Raw genomic sequence first — 22,388 nt, forward strand, 5'->3', positions numbered from 1 at the left:
CAAGTTGCTATCTTGAATATTGAAATATTGCAAAAGTGTACATTAAATGAGCGATTTTGACCCATATATTTGACCTTTGACCTTGAAGGATGACCTTGACCTTGAACTTTCACCACTCAAAATGTGCAGCTCCATGAGATGCATATGCATGCTAAATATCAAGTTGCTATCTTCAATATTGCAAAAGTTATTGCAAATGTTAAAGTTGGCGCAAACCAACAGACCAACCAACCATAATATGTCCCCCACTACTATGTGGGGGACATAAAAAACTCCAGAAAAACATCAAGAATCAAATTTATAAAAAAAGAAAACAAAGTAACCCGCATCAGGGCTTTATTCTACCAAGGCACGTGACTTATTTTCTATATACAAAGAAGGAAAAGTATCGTTGGTTATTAGCCCGATTTACCAACGGTTGTAAGTATGACGTCACTTTGATTGTCCACGCACTGTTTATGAATGAAGACAACGTCATTTGATTGTCCTTGTTGTGGTGACGTCATGTTTTTGCGGAAAAGTTTAGGATGTTCGGTTAATATAATTCTCAATTATAACCTTTAAATCGCGGATAACTTATTAACGAACTCGTGCTAGAAACAAAATAATTGACGTGTAAGCGTTGGTTATTGCGGTAATAACCAACAGTATGTCGTTCCTATGCTTGTTATCAAACCACTTGGGCTACGCCCTCGTGGTTTAATTCCTACGCATCGGAACTCCATACCGTTGGTTATTACCGCAATAACCAACGCTTACACATCGATTATTTCTTAAACAACTGACCCCTGGAGTCCTGGAGTAAAAGTCAACCACTTAGACCACTCGGTCAACCCGAGCTCATACGATGCAGGATGTATTTTATACTATATATAAGCAATCCTCGTAGCTTAACAAAATATAACGACAACAACAGAACTCTCCAAATTATTCTGAATCAAAAGTATCATGTTGCAACCCTTTAAAATTATCAGGTTTTTAAAACGTAAAAGTTTACATATAATGGCCATTTTAGAGGAATATAATTGTTCAGTTTTACTGTTTCCTCACAAATATCATAATTAAAACGAAAATTTGGGAATCTGAAACAACTTTTTTTTAATTTTGTCAATATACCAAAACGTGAAAAGGCCCCTTTAAAATGGAGTTTAAAACATACGCTTTGGGACACAAATATAGACTTTAACTGATGGACTGACAAGTGCAATTCTTAATGCCTCCCACTTTGTGAAGGCATTAAAACAACTTGACCTTGAAACCAAGGATGCCACGAAATGATGTTGTGCCTCACACACTGACTCATACAGGTTCAGATTTTATTCAAAGTTACTAGAATTATGTTTTAAAATCCTTTAACCCTTTAATCATGATCTAGTTATAGAGCATAAATGCCACATTTGATAATTAAGTGCTATCCACGTCTTGTGTAGATGGACATTTTTGGAAAAGTTATTTTGAAATCTGAATTACATGACGAAAGTGTAGACCTGATTTTGTGACATACACAACAAGGAAGGAGTGGCTGATAAAGAGATGCACAACGACCAACACTCCTTACAAGAAGGGCATTACTATCATTTTAAGATAAACTATGTTTATATATTAGTATAGTGTTGAGGATTCTCATACCATTCAATTACACACAAATGATGACAGAAAACCTCAACAGGATACCATGCTGCAGTGACATATGATATATGATGACAGAAAACCTCAACAGGGTACTTTGCTGCAGTGACATATGACATATGATGACAAAAACCCTAAACAGGATACCATGGTGCAGTGACATATGACATATGATGACAGAAACCCTCAACATAATATCATGCTGCAGTGACATATGACATATGATGACAGAAACCCTCAAAATGATACCATGCTGCAGTGACATATGACATATGATGACAGAAACCCTCAAAATGATACCATGCTGCAGTGACATATGACATATGATGACAGAAACCCTCAAAATGATATCATGCTGCAGTGACATGACATATGATGACAGAAATCCTCAACATGATACCAAAGTGCAGTGAGACATGCCATTATGATTGCATATACCCTTAACAAGATACCATGCTGCAGTGACATATTGCATGATAACACTTTCCAATTATTATTCAAACAGAAAACTGTGTTCCTATGCCAAGCATAAAAGTTTACTGTGTACAGGTTTTCTTTAACAATTGATAGAGCATATTTACTTTAACTCCACTATAAAAGTTACAAAATAATTATTAAAAAAAATAAAAATAGTTATTTTAACTTTATTGCATCAGACGCCTGAGGCTATTTGAACAAATCTGAGTTCGTTTCCTGGGTACGACCAGTATTTTGTATATTTCAGAGGTATCATAGTAACGCTTCCACAGTCATAATGTAACCTGTGATCTCCCGGTTGCAGACACCATATCCACTTTTGCTACGGCGACCTCACATTTGTTATTAGTTTACTAGCATTAATACATATTCTTTTGTATTAAGGAATGATTTATGCAGTTGTTTTTTTTATGTATTTGGGTCTTTATAATTTGACATGATTTTATGATCTGAAAGCAATTACATTTGTTGCAGTTTAAATTGCCTTACATGACAATTGCAAAAAGAGTTCTACAAATCAGTTATAAGTTAACATAATTTGTTGATCAGTACTTAACAATGCCAGTTCAACCCTTTTCATTTATTTTGAAATGCCAGATATACCTAAATGTCAACCTGAGGTGTACATAATGAACAACATTGCACAACAAAGAATATTACATGTGTATATAGTCATAAGGAAGATCTTATACAAATAGATTCATTGGGGAGGGCAATCTCTTTATATTAAGTATTTCATAGCATCATAACTTTGTCATCACATGTTTTATGGTTTATTATTTCCATTTACTTATTCACATAATTTTAACCTGCAAAGGATCTTACCCATTGAAATTTCCTGTAAACATTATATTAAAGAGAGCTATTTAAATAAATCACAGATAGTGATTGTGTGATTTAATTATATAGGTATTCCGTGCACCTCAATTTCTTCATTCCTTTTTCAGCTTAGAAGTGCTTTATTTGATGTTCCTTCTACTGATCTATAACCAAACCATAACTTATTAACAAATTTAAAACTATAGTGTAAATGTGAAAGTACGCTGACCATTACATGTTTACACATAACATTATATTAATGATACAGGCACATTGTGGATATGGTATCCTCCTAGAGGCCCCGAGTTCTATCCCCACTCTTTCTATGACTTTAAATGTGTCTTGCATGTCTAAACTGTATTGCCATGGAAGATTTCAAATGTAATTTAAAAAGCTTCATAAATTAAGAAGAAGTTGGGTGCACAAACTTAAAACATGTTATGCCTATGCCATAAAAATGGGTAATTCCAAAGGCACATTACTCAGGAACAAGTGAAATACAGTGCATGAAAAAGGGGCATGCACGGCTACTTCTCCAATTGATGACATATTTAAAATTTAATTTGATCACTTGAGAAATATAAGTGTCCTTCTGGAAACATACGCTGACAAAACTGGCCGACAAACAAAAATTATTTATATATACTTCTTAACTATAGGACGTTCACCTAATTAGTTGAGTCGTATTTTGGAATGGAGAGAAGCAATGTTGAATTCAGCTGAAACATTATGTTAATACTTGTGTTGATCTGAGTTTCAAGGTGAAAAGGAAAAAAACATTTGGCTTCTAAATTTTTCACAATCATATGGAACACTTCAAAGCCCTTTGGCACTCATATTTTTCAGTAGACCTGAACCCTTTTTAAACTCAGCAGATATACCATTACAGGCTTTTTACGCTCCATTTTGGGAAAACGCCACACTGGAATTTTGGCAATTTCTTTTCGTGAAAACCACCATTTTGGGAAAAAAGAATCGCAAAATTGGCTCAATTGGTAAAAGTAATCGCATGTAAATAGTGTTTCTTATATTTCAAAGAAGTCGTTAAATGGTAAAAATCGACTATTTTGATAGCTTATTATTAAAATTTTACAAAATATTATGAACATGTGTGATAAGTGCAGGTTTTTTCGGCGTAGCTGCAGTATTAAGCCAGCTTTTCACCTTACCTGACCTTTGTAAGTGTCCAATAAAATTCAAATAAAATTTCCCGCTGCTAGGTACGAATGAATACACTTCATTTATTCCATTGCAGTCTGCAAAATAAGCGCACGCCCGGTGGCCTGGGCGTGTAAATTATAGCATCGGCCTATTAAAATTGCTATATCGTTTGCCCGTCGGGCCAGTAGAAATTCCGTGTATCAATACTGTTTACATTTTTAAGTGTGATAAACGTCATTATTTTGTGAGTACTTAGCGAAGATTTCCGACAGAACTTCGTTCAACTTCGCCTAAAATACGAGATTTAGACGCGTTCCGATTGGTCCATACAGTCAACAATCATTTTCAAGTCGTAGCCCAGGCCACGTGTTGAACAATTTAGACTGGTTATTTACTATTGGCACATGTCATGCTGATGTGTTTAATGCTGAAGTAAACCAATCGACGTCTGCGGCTTGCATTTCCGGAATAAACATCGTTTTACTTTGTAACCTTGTGTGTGTGTGTTTATTTCCAATGTTGTAAGTCCCAACGCGCATAAGGCTGCATAATGCTTAAATACGTAGCTGGAGCGACGCCTGGCAAGCAACTGCCCACTACTGATCGTAAGTCAAGAAATGACTATGAAAAATCACGGAAACGTGAATTTCAAGAAAAGTGGTCAAAAATCAGTGATGAAGGAGAAGCTACTTCTGTAAGACAGAGTTTAATAAGCTATGCTTAAAAACACAGCATAAGAAATAAGTCAACATGTATGATAAAAGTATGCCATCTATGCCTTCACTTGTCAAGTAAACTTCTGGAAAATAACTACATGTATCAGGTTGCTTGTTTTACAGGGTATGGTTTCTGACAAAGAGGATCTCCAGGATGGCAGTGATGATGAGATGAACGAAGAAGTTGTTCATCACATGTTAAAGACTTAAGATTAATAAAAGGACATAATTACTTTGACTTGTTATATTGTGTTGCAATTGTTTTTGCAATAGGCTTTACAGTTAACATACCCTGGATACAATTTTACTTTTTAATAGATTATCTGCTATTGAAAGATGAAACCCTTTAGCAGGGTGTATATTTTAACAAATTTACTTTGGGCTAGTAATTTTGCTGCTGGGCTACTTGTCTTCACCATTCAAGTAGCCCGAATGGCTAGTGGATAAAATGAACTATCGTGAAGATTGCCATTGGCTGATTTGAGTATACCACCAGAACATTTGAAACATATCCGCGTCTTTGTAACACTGTTCTACTGCATGAAACAATTTTATCTCTAATGAAAAGGCTTTATAGATAGAACAGTTTTACACTCAATTCTCGACATCAATACAGTTTGTGCGTGCACCTTTTATTTTCATAGAATTACCAGCGCAAAAGCGTTGATACTTAAAAGCTATGTTCTCATATTTAGCACTTACTTTCACATTCCTGTCAACATGTAAACATGTAAAAGTATAAAGAGCAGTGGAAGCGAGGCCTCACTTTAATGGATTGCATTTCAACCCGCGAGGTATCGAGTTTATATACAGGTCATCACCGGAGTTCGCGGCCAGTAAAATAATAAAGACGCTCTCCGTGAACTAGGTGACCTGGAATATTCTTTAGACCAGAAATATGTTAAATGAAGATATTCCGCAATATAATTATGGTATGTCAATAATAGATTCTTAATGTGTTTTCAACAATACAATGATAAATATTATTTGTGATTAATTTAACAATAATTATTCCACCATATTGACTAATGTATTAAGCATGAGCGCGATGATTCTCGATAATATTAATAATCGAATCAAATGGCAATGCCCGACAAACCACTAAAACAGGTTTGTTCGAAGAACGCGCCTATAAATACGGATACTTCGCGTGTGGCCGGTTGACTCATATGTTTTAATTTCACTTCCATTCTTCTTTTGGTTTTCTGTTTTGTTTCTATAGGTTTATGACCAGCAATATGTAATAATGTAACATAAGCCGCGAAAACTCCGCGTAACATCCCGTACTGCGTATGATGCAGCTAAGGACTGCACAGAAAAAGACAATCGCTATCCTTGATCTCATCCATTGAACTATCAATGCAGTATATCTTTTTTAAAGATATTTCTTGTTTAATCTGAATTTAGGAAAAAGGCCTGGCCTTTTTTGAGGTGAAAAAAAACGCGCGAAGCGCCAGATTTTTTTTTTTGGAAAATAAGCAAAGTCTTAAATAATCATTAACATATTTTACAGTTAAAAAAAAAAATTCAAGGCAGCAGATAATTTAATTATGCAATATTTCTATTTTCTACACTGGATGAGGTAAACTTATATATTTTAAGTTTTTTTTTGGAATTGGGAATTTTTTTTTTCAATTGGGAAAAAAACAACCAAATTTGCATTGGGAATGGGGCCGAATTTCGGACCCGTGGCATAGGGCGGAAAAAGCCTGCATTAGTAAAAGCATAATGAGCAAGTTTCGTGAGGTTTGGGTAAAAATGTAACTTCTAGAAAGTTCAGAAACTTTTCATTAAATTTGACCTAGTGATCTAGTTTTTGGACCCAGTTTTGTAACCGACACATTTATTTTTTAGACCAATTGTCAGACAAAGTTTCATGAATATTCAAAATATATATATATTATCTCAAGTGTGTTAACAGTGTGACATTTTGACAACTGACAATGCATGTTTAACAATGCATGTTTAACAATGGACAAAATGTCACCATAAAAGCACTCAGTAAGCACCTTGTGCTAATTTTAGATAACAAGAACACACGCTAGGTACATCTGTGTAGAGTTGACAGAGCACTGTCAACAGGGTTTATATTCAACAAGTTTGTAAATAGGCTGGGGTCCTTTGCGTTGCAAGGCATTTGACTGAAACTGGTGAATGAAAATTGTTTTTGCTGCTAACATAAACTATAACTTGACTTTAAAAGTGTTTCATCATAATAATACACATTGAATCTTCTGAAAATAAAGTTGTTGACCGCACTGGGGTTTTCATTTGATAAAAGCAAAATACTTTTTCTAGCGCATACTCACAATGAGGGTATTGTTCTAGTCTGTATATGCTTCCCACATCACTTAGTTAGGATTGAACACTTCTCACTATCAATAGACCAGCTGCCACTAATCTTCCTTGTTAAGAAGAACACTTGTGGTTTTCAAGCAGCGGTTAAAGTGTGCTGACATGACTAAGTATTAAAATCTTCCTTTCAGCAGTATGTAGATGGTGTATATGTAGAGAGTGAATATTAAATTCTTACAATTGTCATGTTATCATAGCAAATTCAACTAAAAGCTTCTATATATTTGACAAGTTCAGTGTTTTAAACTTGAAATTGGCATTGATAAGTCAATGTTAACTTCATAATGTAGTATCCCTGGTTAATGCTAAGTTACTATTGATGAACATATTAAAATATATTTATATTAAATGTAATTTCCATGTCAGTCAGCAATTTAGAATTTTATCAAATAATATATTACGTTAAAAAGTACTACATGTTGTGTATAGATAATTGCTTCCGAATGTAGTAACCCTTTACCACTAGTTTTAAGTTTAAAGGCTTCATTTCCATCCATGAGCCACTGATGAGCAGCAAACAGCATAAAACCTGAAGAGCATGCGAGTTACTCGCAGGATGTTCTGGTTTTATGATGGTTGCAAAAGCCATTTCCACTTTGCTTCTTCTGGGGAAAGGGTTAGCCAAGAACATACATAACCTATCAGAAGTATAATTACAGAACAAGTTCATTGTTTGATTATTATACCAGAAACATTAATGATATAGTATACCATCAATAACATAATGGTGTCAGCACATTTAAAATATATTACATCAATAAATGGTATATAAAACTGTATCCACATGAGGGCTCTTTTATTTCAAGTGGCATGATATTAAGACACTTTATTTAGGTTTAAACAAGATATGTGTTTGTCAGAAACACAATGTCCCCATTTGAACTGCTTTGAATCTATATATTTGACCTTTGACCTTGAAGGATGACCTTGACCTTTCACCGATCAAAATGTGCAGCTCCATGAGATACACATGCATGCCAAATATCAACTTGCTATCTTCAATATTGCAAAAGTATTCATAAAATGAGCGATTTTGGCCCATATATTTGACCTCTGACCTTGAAGGATGACCTTGACCTTTCACCACTCAAAATATGAAGCTCCATGAGATACACATGCATGCCAAATATCAAGTTGCTATCTTGAATATTGAAAAAGTTATTGCAAATGTTAAAGTTGGAGCAAACAAACAAACACAAAAGCAAACCAACAGACAGGGCAAAAACATTATAGTGGTGGGGGACATAAAAATATATTATCAAGATCTCTGATGTACGTTGCCATAGAGATGACATTTATTCCTCTTTTGTTTTAAATGCAATCCTCTTGTTCTATCTCGTTCCTGGGACATAATAACTTGATGGAACGAGTTAGCTATGTCGTGGGAATGACTTACTGAGTCGAGAAAATGAGTGTAGATAAGAGGTGTATATTATATCGAGTAATAAAGAGGGATGCAAAACTAAATGCATGAGAGAGGCAATGAAAATAAAAGCAGTGCTTTAAATAAAGGAGGATTGCACAAAACAATATACTGCACTCCTCTGTTATTTTGTTTTGCACTCCTCTGTTTTCTATCTCGATTTTTTCCCTATACTAAGTAAGCCGTTCCCACGACATAACTAACTTGTAACATTCCCACGGAAAATAAGTCGATCCCTTCAATCGGTTAGCTGACAAGCCAATAACCACATTAGCTAAAACTATTTTTAGAGGACCAAAATACAAGATGCAAGGAATATACTAAAGCAAAGAATATTTAACAGTCATTTTGTTATACATATTGTGTGAACCTCTTTTTGTGACCAGCTTATACAACTGCATTCAAATTTAAACCGCTGTTGTAGAGAATCACTATGCATTTACAACATTAGAAATAAATTTGCGAAACCGAAGTGACAAGTCTGTTCAGAATATAACAAGTTATAAGTAGTTTTTGGTCTATCTTTAGTGTTTAAAAGGATGTGGTCCATGGAGTGCAGAATGTAATCTAGACTCCAGGATCATAACTAACATTAAGGATGCAAGTCAACATACAAAATAGTAAAACTATAAGCTTTGCATTTTGAGGGCGCTGATGGTGCATAGTATGTTGATATTTATAAAATCTACATAAACCATGTGCCTCTTAACCATTCAGACCACCTTTCATTTGACTTAAACAAAATATAGCATTTATAGTGTCTATACGTTTTTCCATTTAAATGGTAACCCAAGTTTGTAATACACTTATCTTAGAATTGACAGTTTTTGTAATTGACAATTGACAGTTTTTGTAATATTGCGATGATACAAATTCGGACCAATGAATCATAAGGGTAGCTTGTACAGTTTCAACAATGTTTGCATAACCTTTAACATGACCAGGTTTTTTAATTCATCAATTGACCCCAATGTTACCTCGACCTAAATATTGTTCAGATAAAAAAAATTATTTCTATAGTGAAATTATGTGCATGAATTCGCTTGGAATATGCTTTATTTGACCTTATTTGAATGTCAGAGCTTGCTTTACTAGATCTGTACTGTAACTGTGATCTACTTTCAGTGATTTTTTTCACCTAATTGGGAATGGGTCCTGTGCCCCATTGGGAATTTTTCGCGTCGTGAAATCATCAAATTGGGAAAAAAACGAGTCGCGAAATCTTCCAATTGGGAAAAATCAAGTTATGAATTGTACCAATTGAAGAATGGTATTTTAATGAATTTGCCTACACCATCTTCAACTTGTACAACTGTTTCCAGTGTTTCATGGGCACCATTGCTCGGTGCATAGACTTTGTCATCAACAGTCTCAAGTATCATAGGACTTGTACAAATAGCTTCAACATGTTCGTCGTCAATCTGCATTTGGCTACTGTCATCTTTGACATTTTTTGTTGCAGTTTGGGTGTGGAGTTGTCATGAAAACACATTTATTTATGCAAGATCATTAACAAAGTCCCAACAATATCAAAATTGTGAAAAATTTAGTCACAATCGCTTCAAAATGTTACAAACAATAGTAACATAGAAATTGTAAAATTATGTTTCTATGCATAGATATAGTACAATATTATCATACTTTCTTTGGCTGGGCACTTGTGCGTTCAAAAAATAAAATCATATATCATATGAGCAACATTATTCTGACAGGTTAACTGTATTGTCAATGATCCATAGTCAATACTTTTGACAAACACTAAAATGTTGTCTATGTTATGTCTATTGCTTGGTTTGACACATTAGTAATACATTGATTTTTGTTCTCTTATGAGAAATGCTAGCCATATATTTTTTTCCAAGTTTAAACCCTTTGTCAATAATAATTAATTCCCTACAATGTCTGAAATTTTAACGCATTTCACGAAAATGCAATTAAATCAATTTGGAAAGAAAGATTCAAACAATATTTAAACTTATAATGGATAAGACTACAAATCAACTCCAGATTGCTGCACTTGTCTGGCTATCGGTCATCACCACATTACTCATGTGTTTTCACTTGCAGCACATGGTCTTTCTTGTTCAAGCTATTTCCGTTGTAAAAGTGCATGCTTTAATCTTATGTGATTTCTTTAAAGTGAATCTACACTGACTTTTTTAAAGGGGCCTTTTCATGTTTTGGTAAATTGAATAAATTTAACAAAGTTGTTTCAGATTCGTAAATTTTCATTGCAGTTATGATATTTGTGAGGAAACAGTACTACTAAACATTTATCATTATCTAAAATATCCACTATATATGCATCTTTTGAGGATTTAAAAATCTGATAATTATAAAGTGTTGCAATGCAAAACGATTCAATAATTTGGAGTGTTCTTTTGTTGTGGTTATATTTTTTGAAACTATGACGATTGCTTATATAAAGTATAAAAATACATGTACATCCCTCATTGTTTTAGCACACAGGGCCCTCAATCCCCCCCCCCCGAAAAGTATACTTTTTTCCCCTTTTTGGGGGAAAAATTCCCCCTAAAAAAAAAAAAAAAACTTTTTTTTTTTTTTTTTATAGATAGATGAATCTTATGATTATTATATCTCAATTCTATTTTCATATAATCTTGCCAAACATACTAAATTATAAAAAAAGCAATGAATATAGTGCAAACATGTACAAATGTTATAATTAGAGAGAAAGTAAAAAATCCCCCCAAAAGGGAAACGCCGCGAAAATTCCCCCTGCTATGGGTAGCAACCCGCTTCCCCTAAAATGGATTGAGGGCCCTGGCACAGATGGCCGATTAGTTTAAGAGGTAGACTTTTACTCCAGGGGCCAGTGGTTCGAGTTGAGGGTTACTATTTAATGTTTATAATTGAATTTTTGCTTTTTTCCTGAAACTTTTTAGATCTGTTGTTTACATGTATCAATATAAAGCATTTAGTGACAAACTTCAGTACATGCACAAATCTGCGAAAAAGCACTTAAACAAGGGATCTCAAGTTTGACTATACAATTTACTTATGGCCAAATGCAATGGTGTGGTAACTGTGGTTTATAAGCCGATCTTACGTCATAACAGTGGTTTCACCAATTTTATAATTTTCAATTCTTAACAAAAAGCAATTTCGTTGAATTGATATCCCCCGCCTTATCCTCATTAATATCTATACACCTATGAAGTTTCATGTTGAAACTTATATAGTGTCTGAGATATAACCCTAAGCGTTAGGGACAGACAGACAGATGGACAGACTGATAGGCAGACTGATGACTGACGCACGGACAATGACAAAGCTATATCACTCCGCCTTTTGCATTTAAATAAGCATAACACGTCATCTGAGTGGGAAACACAATTTGCAAAATCAGATATGCAAACAAAAAACAGCAACACATATTGTACTTTTGAATGTCAAATCTATGCTTTTGACAGTGTAAAGCTTAAAAGTACATGCCAAACAGTTTAGAAAGGCTGTTTTTTGTGACCTATTGTGAATATATTCGATTTGTAAAACTCTTGCATCAAAATTGTGAGATGGCTGACCCATGCAGGTCACACTCAAAGAAGTGAAAAAGCCCATCAATATGTATAGGTTTTGATTGCAGAATAACTCCATGATTTATTGCAGTAAAACCACATGATTTATCGCAAAACATCCTTGGATTTTAGTCTATGTCTACAGAAAATAGGTAGCGGGTGTTTGTAGAAGGATAATTAACAAGACTATTGCCAAGCAATAAAAGTCCCCTACCGGCTCCACCATTGTCAGAAATTCCACCATTGTCAGAATATTTTTTTTATTTGTTGTCATAGCAACCAGAATTTTTGACGTAGGAACAAAATAAAGTGACGTGCATAATGTCCATATTGCCATCTATCCATATTCCAAGTTTCATGAAAAAATATGAAGAACTTTTAGAGTTATCGCACAGGATCCAGAAAAAAACACCATTTTAAGCAGTATTTCTAGTCTATTTGTTGCCATAGCAACTGGAATTTTTTACGTAGGAACAAAATGAAATGACGTGCATAATGTCCATATTGCCATCTATCCATATTCCAAGTTTGATGAAAAATAAATTAAGAACTTTTAGAGTTATCGCAGGATCCAGAAAAAAACACCATTTTCAGCAGTATTTCTAGTCTATTTGTTGCCATAGCAACCACACATTTTGACGTAGGAACAAAATGAAATGACGTGCATAATGTCCATATTGCCATCTATCCATATTCCAAGTTTCATGAAAAATACTAAGAACTTTAGAGTTATTGCAGGATCCAGGAAAGTGTGACGGACGGACGAATACAAAACCATAAGTCCCCTCTGGTGAAACCGGTAGGGGACCAATTAGAACAAAATTAACTAGAGCTTTGTCACAGACCTGACGTATACCTCCACATGCTGCATTGACACAGACTAATTTGCATGCTGTCTTCACAAAACAAGAGAACCTAATTTAAGGCAACTTTTAAGAATTATTATGCCATTATCATTTATGGCCATTTTGAACTTTTAATTCTTGAATTCTTTCACATGACACGCCGTCCAATGACTTTGAAAAAAACATTGATATAGTTATGGCTCGGACAAGATCATTTATGGCCATTTTTGACCTTTGAACTAAAAGTATACTGACCTTGGCCTTGGAGATATCCACACAATTCTTTCGCGCGACACACCGTCCAATGATGGTGAACAAATGTGCCAATGTTTTTAAAATCTCACAATGAACGGCATAGTAATGGCCCGGGCAAGCTCATTTATGGCCATCTTTTACCTTTGAGCTCAAACTGTGTGACCTTGACATTTAAGATATCGACGTAATTCTTTCTCGGACACACCGTCCGCTGATGGTGAACACCTATGGCAAATTATTTTAAAATCCCACAATGAACAACAAAGTAATGGCCAGGACAAGCATTTGACTTTTGAACCCCAAGTATGACCTTGGCCTTGGGCATATCGACGTAATTCTTTCGCGCACCACACCGTCCCATGATGGTGAACAAATGTACTAAGTCATTTTAAAATCTAACAATAAATGACATAGTTATGGTCCGGACAAAATTTCTGGACAGACAGACAGACCGTCAGACAGACAGACAGACAGACAAAGTGACTCCTATATAGGCCCTATTACCAATGGTGAAATTATAATGTAAATTGCAGTGAAATGTTTAACTCGTTAAAATTCACTTATGACTTCAATTTTAACCAAAACGTTTGCTCAAGACATTATTATAAGGCAAAAGGGACATTATTTATTGTATCTAGGTATGAAAACCATTGACATAAATGATAACAATAATTGTATATGCAGTTATATGCAAGTACTATACTGTCATAGATGATCTAGGAGAAAACATAGCACATTGATATATTGTATGTTAACATATACATGTCCGTCAATTACAATTTGTTTGCAAAGTTTATTGTGGGGCTTGTTTGAAATTGCATAATAAGAGTGCAGATTGAATCTTCTAAATACAAACCTCTTTAACCAATGCTTAGTAATACTAAAAATACTTTTCCAAGTAAGAAGTAACAATAAAAGCATTGTTAATTGAGTGTGTCTTTCAGTTTCAGTTTAAAATTTGTCATCATTAATAGACTAGCCCGCCTAAAATCTTCCTTGTTACGGAGAATCTGGGACCACACTTAATGCACATGCATTAATAGTCCCTGTACAGACTACACAGGCTAATCTGGGACCACACTTTACACACATGCATTTAGTCCCTGTGCAGACTACACAGGCTAATCTGGGACCACACTTTAAACACATGTATTTAGTCCCTGTGCAGACTACACAGGCTAATCTGGGACCACACTTAACGCACATGCATTTAGTCCCTGTACAGATTACACAGGCTAATCTGGGACCACACTTTACGCACATGCATTTAGTCCCTGTACAGACTACACAGGCTAATCTGGGACCACACTTAACGCACATGCATTAATAGTCCCTGTACAGACTACACAGGCTAATCTGGGACCACACTTTACACACATGCATTTAGTCCCTGTACAGACCACACAGGCTAATCTGGGACCACACTTTACACACATGCATTTAGTTCCTGTACAGACTACACAGGCTAATCTGGGACCACACTTTACACACATGCATTTAGTTCCTGTACAGACTACACAGGCTAATATGGGACCACACTTTACGCACATGCTTTTAGTCCCTGCAGAGGCTACATAGGCTAATCTGGGACCACACTTTACACACATGCATTTAGTCCCTGTACCGACTACACAGGCTTATCTGGGACCACACTTTACACACATGCATTTAGTCCCTGTACAGACTACACTGGTTAATCTGGGACGACACTTTACACACATGCATTTAGTACCTGTGCAGACTACACAGGCTAATCTGGGACCACACTTTACACACATGCATTTAGTCCCTGTACAGACTACACAGGCTAATCTGGGACCACACTTTACACACATGCATTTAGTCCCATTATCCCAGAGGGAGGCACATATGTTTCTTGAAAAAGCACTCAACAACAGACTGTAAGCAGACTTAACTTAAGTTTGTGGAATGAGGCCGGAGTCCTTCTAATAGGGAAAATTCTTGGTGTTTTGACCACAAATTGGGACATTGGCGTTGTTGGTTTTTTGCTTACAAATACTATATAATCAGGAATAAGCGTTTTCAATATTGTATTTATATGAAATAAGGTTCAAGTTATAGAGCTGGGTAGGGAGATTAACTTGATATTGTGATACATTTATTTTTAAGCGTTTTTAATATTGCATTTAATAAGGTTCAATTAATAGAGTTGGGTAGAGAGATAAACTTGGTATTGTGATAAATTGCTTTTACTTTACCTTCAATTGGGAATTTTAGGAAGTTGTTTGGGGAAAATATATAGTTCCAGCATTTTTTATGGGGCCGATTTGGGCCCCTATATTTGACAACTAAATATCTCACAACTTGATACAAACTCAAGGCTGAATGACTGATGACTGAAATTCTTGTAGTGTTATGTTACTGAGGTTTCTGTATTGGAAAGTTGGAAAGCAACAAGCTGAAGAATGTTTTGAGTTATTGATCCTCAAGTAAATGAAGTCTTGCTGTAAACACGATACATAAAAAAAAAGACGCAATTTTAACTTCTATGAAATCATATCATAGACTTGTCCACTTCATATTTAGCATTTTTAATACAAATGGAACACTGTCAAACCTTTATTATGCGTTTGAGGCTATTTTTTGTTCATTTTAAGGTTTTACCGACCCACAAATTTATCACAAACACACTGCAAATGAACTGACACAAATTCCTCATTTACTTTTCTAAACTGAGTAATCCACACATTTACTAATTATATGTCCATGAAATACTTTTGTAACCACCAAAATTTCATGAGGAGGAATATCAATGGTTTTGCAATATACAAACAATTTAAGAGGATATTTTACCATATGTAAATATACAAACGATTAAAGAGGATATTTTACCAAATGTAATATACAAACAATTAAAGAGGATATTTTACCATATGTAAATTCATTCTGTTCTTTACCACCTCATCTTTTTGCATTCTTAATAAACAGGAAATACACAAGACGGCACGTTCCTGGTGTATTTTTGGGTCTGTAAAACAGACCCATACCCAAAGCATTTTATTTGTTTTTAAATAAGTGCCTTATTATAATTACAGTGCTTTCAACAGGAGATTTAACAAAAAATGTTTTAAACCTTTCCCGCATAGATACGCATAATCGCGTCTCGATCAATTCCTTAATACATCCGTATGAAACCATACTTTTTATCTATTACTGCCAACTTACTACTTTTACAGTTGCTACTAATTACCCGATAATCCCGTATATTCCATTATTAAAAGGACATTCTGATAAATATTTACGACAAAAGTGATCAAAATTTCCAAGAAACACAAACATTCACCATTTGTTGTCAAATGTTGGCATGTATATTACTGTGTAAAGATCTGATAAAAACGTCCAATCAGGGCGTTTGTTTTAACTAAAAACACGCAAATCACCTGACGTGATGTTCCCATTTTTATGCATTATAATTATTATATCTCAATCATATTTCAATTAGATCTAACAAAGTATATAACAACATGTATCATAAAATGATTTTATTCGTATAATTTGATATATTAGAAAGAATGATATTAAATTAGTTTTCACAGGAAAATATTCAAAAACCACAATGGCATTTTCCCCAAAATGACAAAGAAAAGGTCTGACAAAGGGTCTATGTTACCTTCTGCATAGTCAGGTCATCCGTGTCCACCACATCCTCAGCATCGTTGTCCTGACTCAGCAGCACTGTAGCAGCAGAATAGCTTGATGTATTTCTTGTATGTATATTTAGGATTCAAACACATTTATAAACAAGAGCACAGCATAAGGGGTGTCACGCTCGGCTGCGAAAGCTTGTCAGAATTTTATTTGTTTAGAGGTCACAGTGACCTTGACCTTTGACCTAGTGACCCAAAATGGGTGTGGCGTGTAAAAGTCATCAAGGTGCATCTACATAAGAAGTTTCTAAGTTGTAGGTGGAAGCACTTTGATTTTAGAGGCAATGTTAAGGTTAATGTTAAAGTTTTATATTAGAGGTCACAGTGACCTTGACCTTTGACCTAGTGATCCAAAATGGGTGTGGCATATATAACTCATCAAGGTGCAACTACATATGAAGTTTCAAAGTTGTAGGTGGAAGCACTTTGATTTAAGAGCCTATGTTAAAGTTTGATATTAGAGGTTACAGTGACCTTGACCTTTGACCTAGTGACCCAAAAATTGGTGTGGCGTGTAGAACTCATCAAGGTTCATCTACATATGAAGTTTCAAAGTGGTAGGTGGAAGCACTTTGATTTTAAAGGAAATGTTAAGGTTTTTGTTTAAATTTTATATTAGAGGTCACAGTGACCTTGACCTATGACATAGTGGCCCAAAAATGGGTGTGGCATGTAGAACTCCTTAAGGTGCATCTACATATGAAGTTTCAAAGTTGTAGGTGTAAGCACTTTAATTTTAGAGACTATGCTAAAGTTTGATATTAGATTTCACATTGACCTTGGCCTTTGACCTAGTGACCCCAAAAATGGGTGTGGCGTGTATAACTCATCAAGGTGCATCTTCATATGAAGTTTCAAAGTTGTAGGTGAAGCACTTTGATTTTAGAGTCAATGTTAAGGTTTTAGCACGACGCCTACGTTGGACGGCGGACGAGCTGGCTATGACAATAGCTCGGGTTTTCTCCGAAAACAGCCTCACTAAAAATGTAACTAACACACACACGTTTATATAAATGTAATGAAAATCAATAACAAATGTTCAACAGCATAAAACTTGGAAAATTAATAAATCTCACATCAAGTGTTACCTTTCTGTAAACATTGCATACAATATCAATAAATACTCCTCCAAAGATTACTTAAACAATTTCATATTTTATAAAAAAAAAACTATTCATCCATATACATTTCTTACATGGCATGGTGTTTATAGAAATGAAAGTCTAAAAATAGCCTCAGTTGCTATTAGGGCTGTCACGATTCACCGGTATACCGGTATATCGCGGTGCATGTTGTGAAAAAAATCGCACCGCGGTACGGCGTTGCCGCACCGGTTTTTTTAATATTATTATATTAGCACAGATATAAATACATTACATAATTATTTTGATATAGATATCGTTTTGAAAAATGTAGAAGCGGTTCAAAAGGGCTAAATAAATAATCCGTTAATATCCAGGTCAAGCAAGCGCTTCCACTTGTAGATGTTTAACTTTCATGTTTAAAATACGGCAATGTATGGGTCCGTACCATTTTTGGAATTAGGGACAGATTTCCATTGCAAATAAGTTCATAATTATCCAAAAGATGTTTATTCTATTTCTTATTTTCTTTCTTTAGTATATCGATCGTTCAAAGCATGGCACTTCCGAATCATGTTGTCTTAAGATTCTGAATAAGTCGAGGAAGAGTCAGAACGCTACGGATTTTCAATACGCTGACTCCGCATTTTGAACATGCCCTTGAAGCGTTCGATTTACACAGATCGTAGTCACAGCTATTGTAAACAATGTGGCGGACATTTTAGAAAAAGACGCGAACAATAACAATGACTACTTCTATCAAGTTTATTACAGTTTCTTTTACAGTTTCTAGTCATACTATGATATCAGTGTTTTCTGATTATTGAGTTTAATAAAGTTTGTAAAACTTGTTATTCTGCTGTTTTCTTCACAGATACATATTCTGTAAAATATCGCGGTACGTACCGCGATACAGTGTTGCCGTACCACGATATACCGCGGTACGCTCACGGCGTATCGTGACAGCCCTAGTTGCTATGTACATGTGCATATATGTAGAAATATGAAATTTTCAGTTGAAATGCTTTGTTTTTTTCATGCAAAGTTTACAAGAACTAAATGTTAGGACCATAATGACACAAATGTTATGACAACATAACATAATATGCATTACATCTAATGTTCAAACAAAAACCCTCACAATGTATAATCAGATAACAATATGTGCACATAAATTATTTGTATCTTTAACTACACACACAATGTTGTATTGTAACATCACACACTACTATGTTCGTATGCTAACCAACACATTGTCATTGAAATACTAATCACTAATTACAACAACTAATACATACATGTACACACTATTCCACTCTGAACACCAGGATGGTGTCGTCCCACCTCTATCCCACAATGATGGATGATGTGGTGCTGCTGTAGCAGACTGACTCTGGCCACCACACTCCATCCTCCTTAGTAGCCAGCGTAGCCAGCTTACTCTCTCCCTCCCAGCCCACCTGTAGTACAGTGGAGGACCAGTCTCCACAGACCAGCACCTGGCCTGCAGGGGTCACATGTAGACCCCATGGGCCATCTAGTGCTGGGTCTGTGTATGTAGCCAGGAGTGTGCCATCCCTGGCCAGGGTGAGAAGCTTGTCTTGTTGCCAGCTGGTGATGTACAGCCTGTCTCCTGTGGGACTCGCAGCACACTGCCTTACTGCAAAACAGAGTAACATCAAGATATTGAATTACTGTAAATGTTAAATAATCTTATTAAACATACTGCAGTGATATTGTATTACGCATGTGTTGCTATAAAGAGGCCTTTACACATCTAAAATATATGCATACATTTCAATAATTTAATAGTTAAGCGTGACAATAAACTTCAGTAGCAGAGCTATTTAGTTAACGTTTGACATGTTGAAATGCGACTGTTGAGTAAGATATGAATTGAAGCAAAACAAGTACACAGATGGAAACAATTACACATACTGAAACAATTGAACAGTTCTATCAACAGGTAAACATATTGTACATGTACAATCATTTTACAACCACAAAATTAAGACCAGGTAAAAAAGTGTCTCACTGCCAGGAACTCAGTTTCTATTTATAGACATGTCATGTAGTTACTGTCAAAATATTTCATTACTCATGTTTATAATCAATATTTCTGAATCTTCTTTTGGCTACAATGTACTGTAGCATTCAAAGGGCACATATGAATTAAAGAACAATTTTTTTATAATACATCAGCAGGTTTTTTGCTATTACATCTGAATTTTATTTTATTATCATCTCACAAAGTATGTAACTATAATTTATATTATTTTTTCAAAATAACAAGATAAAGGCCTAATGGGTCAATATTTGTTGATTAAAAAAATAAATCCCAACTCGGTTCATTTAGTCAATAAAAATTCCCAAATTTGTCATTGTATGGATTTAAAATAACACAATTTGACTAGACTCCTTTTCCCACAATGGCTAGACAAATCCCTGTACATAATACACATGTTATCAGGATGGATTCACCATGATTCTTACCTGTCCAATTAGCTGATCTATCTTGGTAGAGTCTGCAGATCAGTTTGCCATTCAGTGAGTATTTGTACAGTTCTTGAGGAGAGGTGACAAAAAGGTCTCCTTGGTGATGGGTAATACAGCTACATTCATGTTGTAACTGAAACTTCCTGCCAGAAACAAGCTTTCCCTGGTTGACAGTGATAAACTGGACCTCATGTATCTTGCTATCATGGTCATTCACAGCCACTGCAACCTCACTGGATGTGATCAAACATATGTCCCATGGCCCAGCAGTCACATCCCAGTGATTCACCACCTGGTACTGCTGGTTCAGCAGCTTGATCCTCTTATTGTTCGAGTCTGCGACCAGCACCTGCCCATCAGTCAGAACACATATGCCTGCGATACTACATTCATATGAATCACTTGGTATTCTCACATTGTGCACAGACTTCCGCTGGACGTTAAACGCCTTGCCTGACTTTCCTAGCAGAGTCAATGCTTGCTGTATTATATGCTTACATTTTATGCTGGCTATAAGACAGAGCTCCTTATTATCTCCAATTTTCTGAACAAGTTCATGGAATTGTGACAAGTCATTGTGAAGAGTGGTGCATTTATGAATAGAACTTGTAACTGACTCTTTAATACTTATAACTTCATCTTTCATCTCGTTAAGTTCCTTCGTAGTAATATTATCAAATTCATTCACGATAGAGAGAACACTCCTACACATCTCTTCTTTTAAATATTGCTCATTTCCGCCTGATGTACCCACAGAATTATTATCACATTAATCTATATAAGTATTTAAATTGCCAAGCATTTGCTCTATCATAACTGCACTATGTTCCTTGTATGTTCTCTGAAATGACTGAATGCTGGCCTTCTGACTGATTTGCAGGGTTTTAATTTCCCCCAGGACAGTTTCCAGCTCCACTGACAGCCCCTCTAGGCCTGTGGGCTGCGAGTTGGTCAGCTCCGAAATCTGGGTCACTTTACTGCACTGGCTGAAATAAACAATTAATACATGTACATACTAAGGAATAGTAAGTGATATTATGTAATGCTTCAAACAAGTATAAAGTGTCAAATAAAAACATACATGGACAATAAATTAACGCTTCTTGGGCTTAACCCTTAAAGCGCTGGAGCTGAATTTTAAAGGCCTTTGCAAACAGTTTGGATCCAGATGAGACGCCACAGAACGTGGCGTCTCATCAGGATCCAAACTGTTTGCTATTCTGATAGTATTCTTTGAAAAAATGAAGAAAATGCTTATTTTACAAATTCAGCAGACGACATTTTAGCAGACGACAAATTTCCCAGCATTCAAAGGGTTAATATGGAGGTATATAGATTTGCACTTTTCCATCCATCTGCGTGACTTTTCTGGCTTATATAACTCAACATGTATTCCTGCAACTTTAAAGTACAGTAACCAGGCATGTGAGCTAATGCACACCTCTATATGTTGTTTCTGTTGTTTTCATCATAATTGTAGTAATGTCTCATATTTATACATAAATGACATTTTAAAATATGTGTAGAGTGTAAAATAATCAGTATTGCTTGCTACAAGAGGACTAACACTTTACATAAATATTTATCATTGTGTAATTTTACCCGCATGCATAGTTTGATATATCTGTACAGCTGATAGAGGGATGAACTAATCTTAAAGCATTACCCACCATGTGAAATTATGCACCTTGATATTTTTTTTTATTTTTTATTTTACATAAGAAGAGTTATGTGACAATCCCTTTAACCAAACAATAATATTTTTTCAATTGTGAGAAGCGTTACTCAAATAGAGGGATACTTCTACAGTAACATAGTACTTGTCAGGTTAACTTGTGCAACTCCATATGTTTGTTCATAATTTAAAGAGATTTGTGCAGTTGTGGGACAAATTGGATTGTAGAGGTATCCATGTACTAAGAA

The 22,388-nt window shown here is 35.2% G+C and overlaps 1 protein-coding gene across 2 annotated transcripts in view; it reads right to left on the reverse strand.

Annotated features, from left to right (window-relative positions):
- The window catches only part of LOC127864681 (uncharacterized), a 79,759-nt gene that overhangs the window by 45,379 nt on the left and 11,992 nt on the right, over positions 1-22,388 (reverse strand). Inside the window, exons 1-3 of one of the 2 annotated variants that reach the window (XM_052404556.1) lie at positions 20,463-20,609; positions 19,268-19,629; positions 16,851-16,915 (exon numbers count right to left, since the gene is read on the reverse strand). The exons of the other annotated variant lie outside the window; for it this stretch is intronic. The gene's annotated coding sequence lies outside the window, so the exon portion shown is untranslated. Of the gene's footprint in view, positions 1-16,850; positions 16,916-19,267; positions 19,630-20,462; positions 20,610-22,388 lie in introns of those variants that run through there. 2 annotated transcript variants of the gene reach the window in all.

Source organism: Dreissena polymorpha, chromosome 1 (assembly GCF_020536995.1).
Source record: "Dreissena polymorpha isolate Duluth1 chromosome 1, UMN_Dpol_1.0, whole genome shotgun sequence".
NCBI classification, from domain to species: domain Eukaryota; kingdom Metazoa; phylum Mollusca; class Bivalvia; order Myida; family Dreissenidae; genus Dreissena; species Dreissena polymorpha.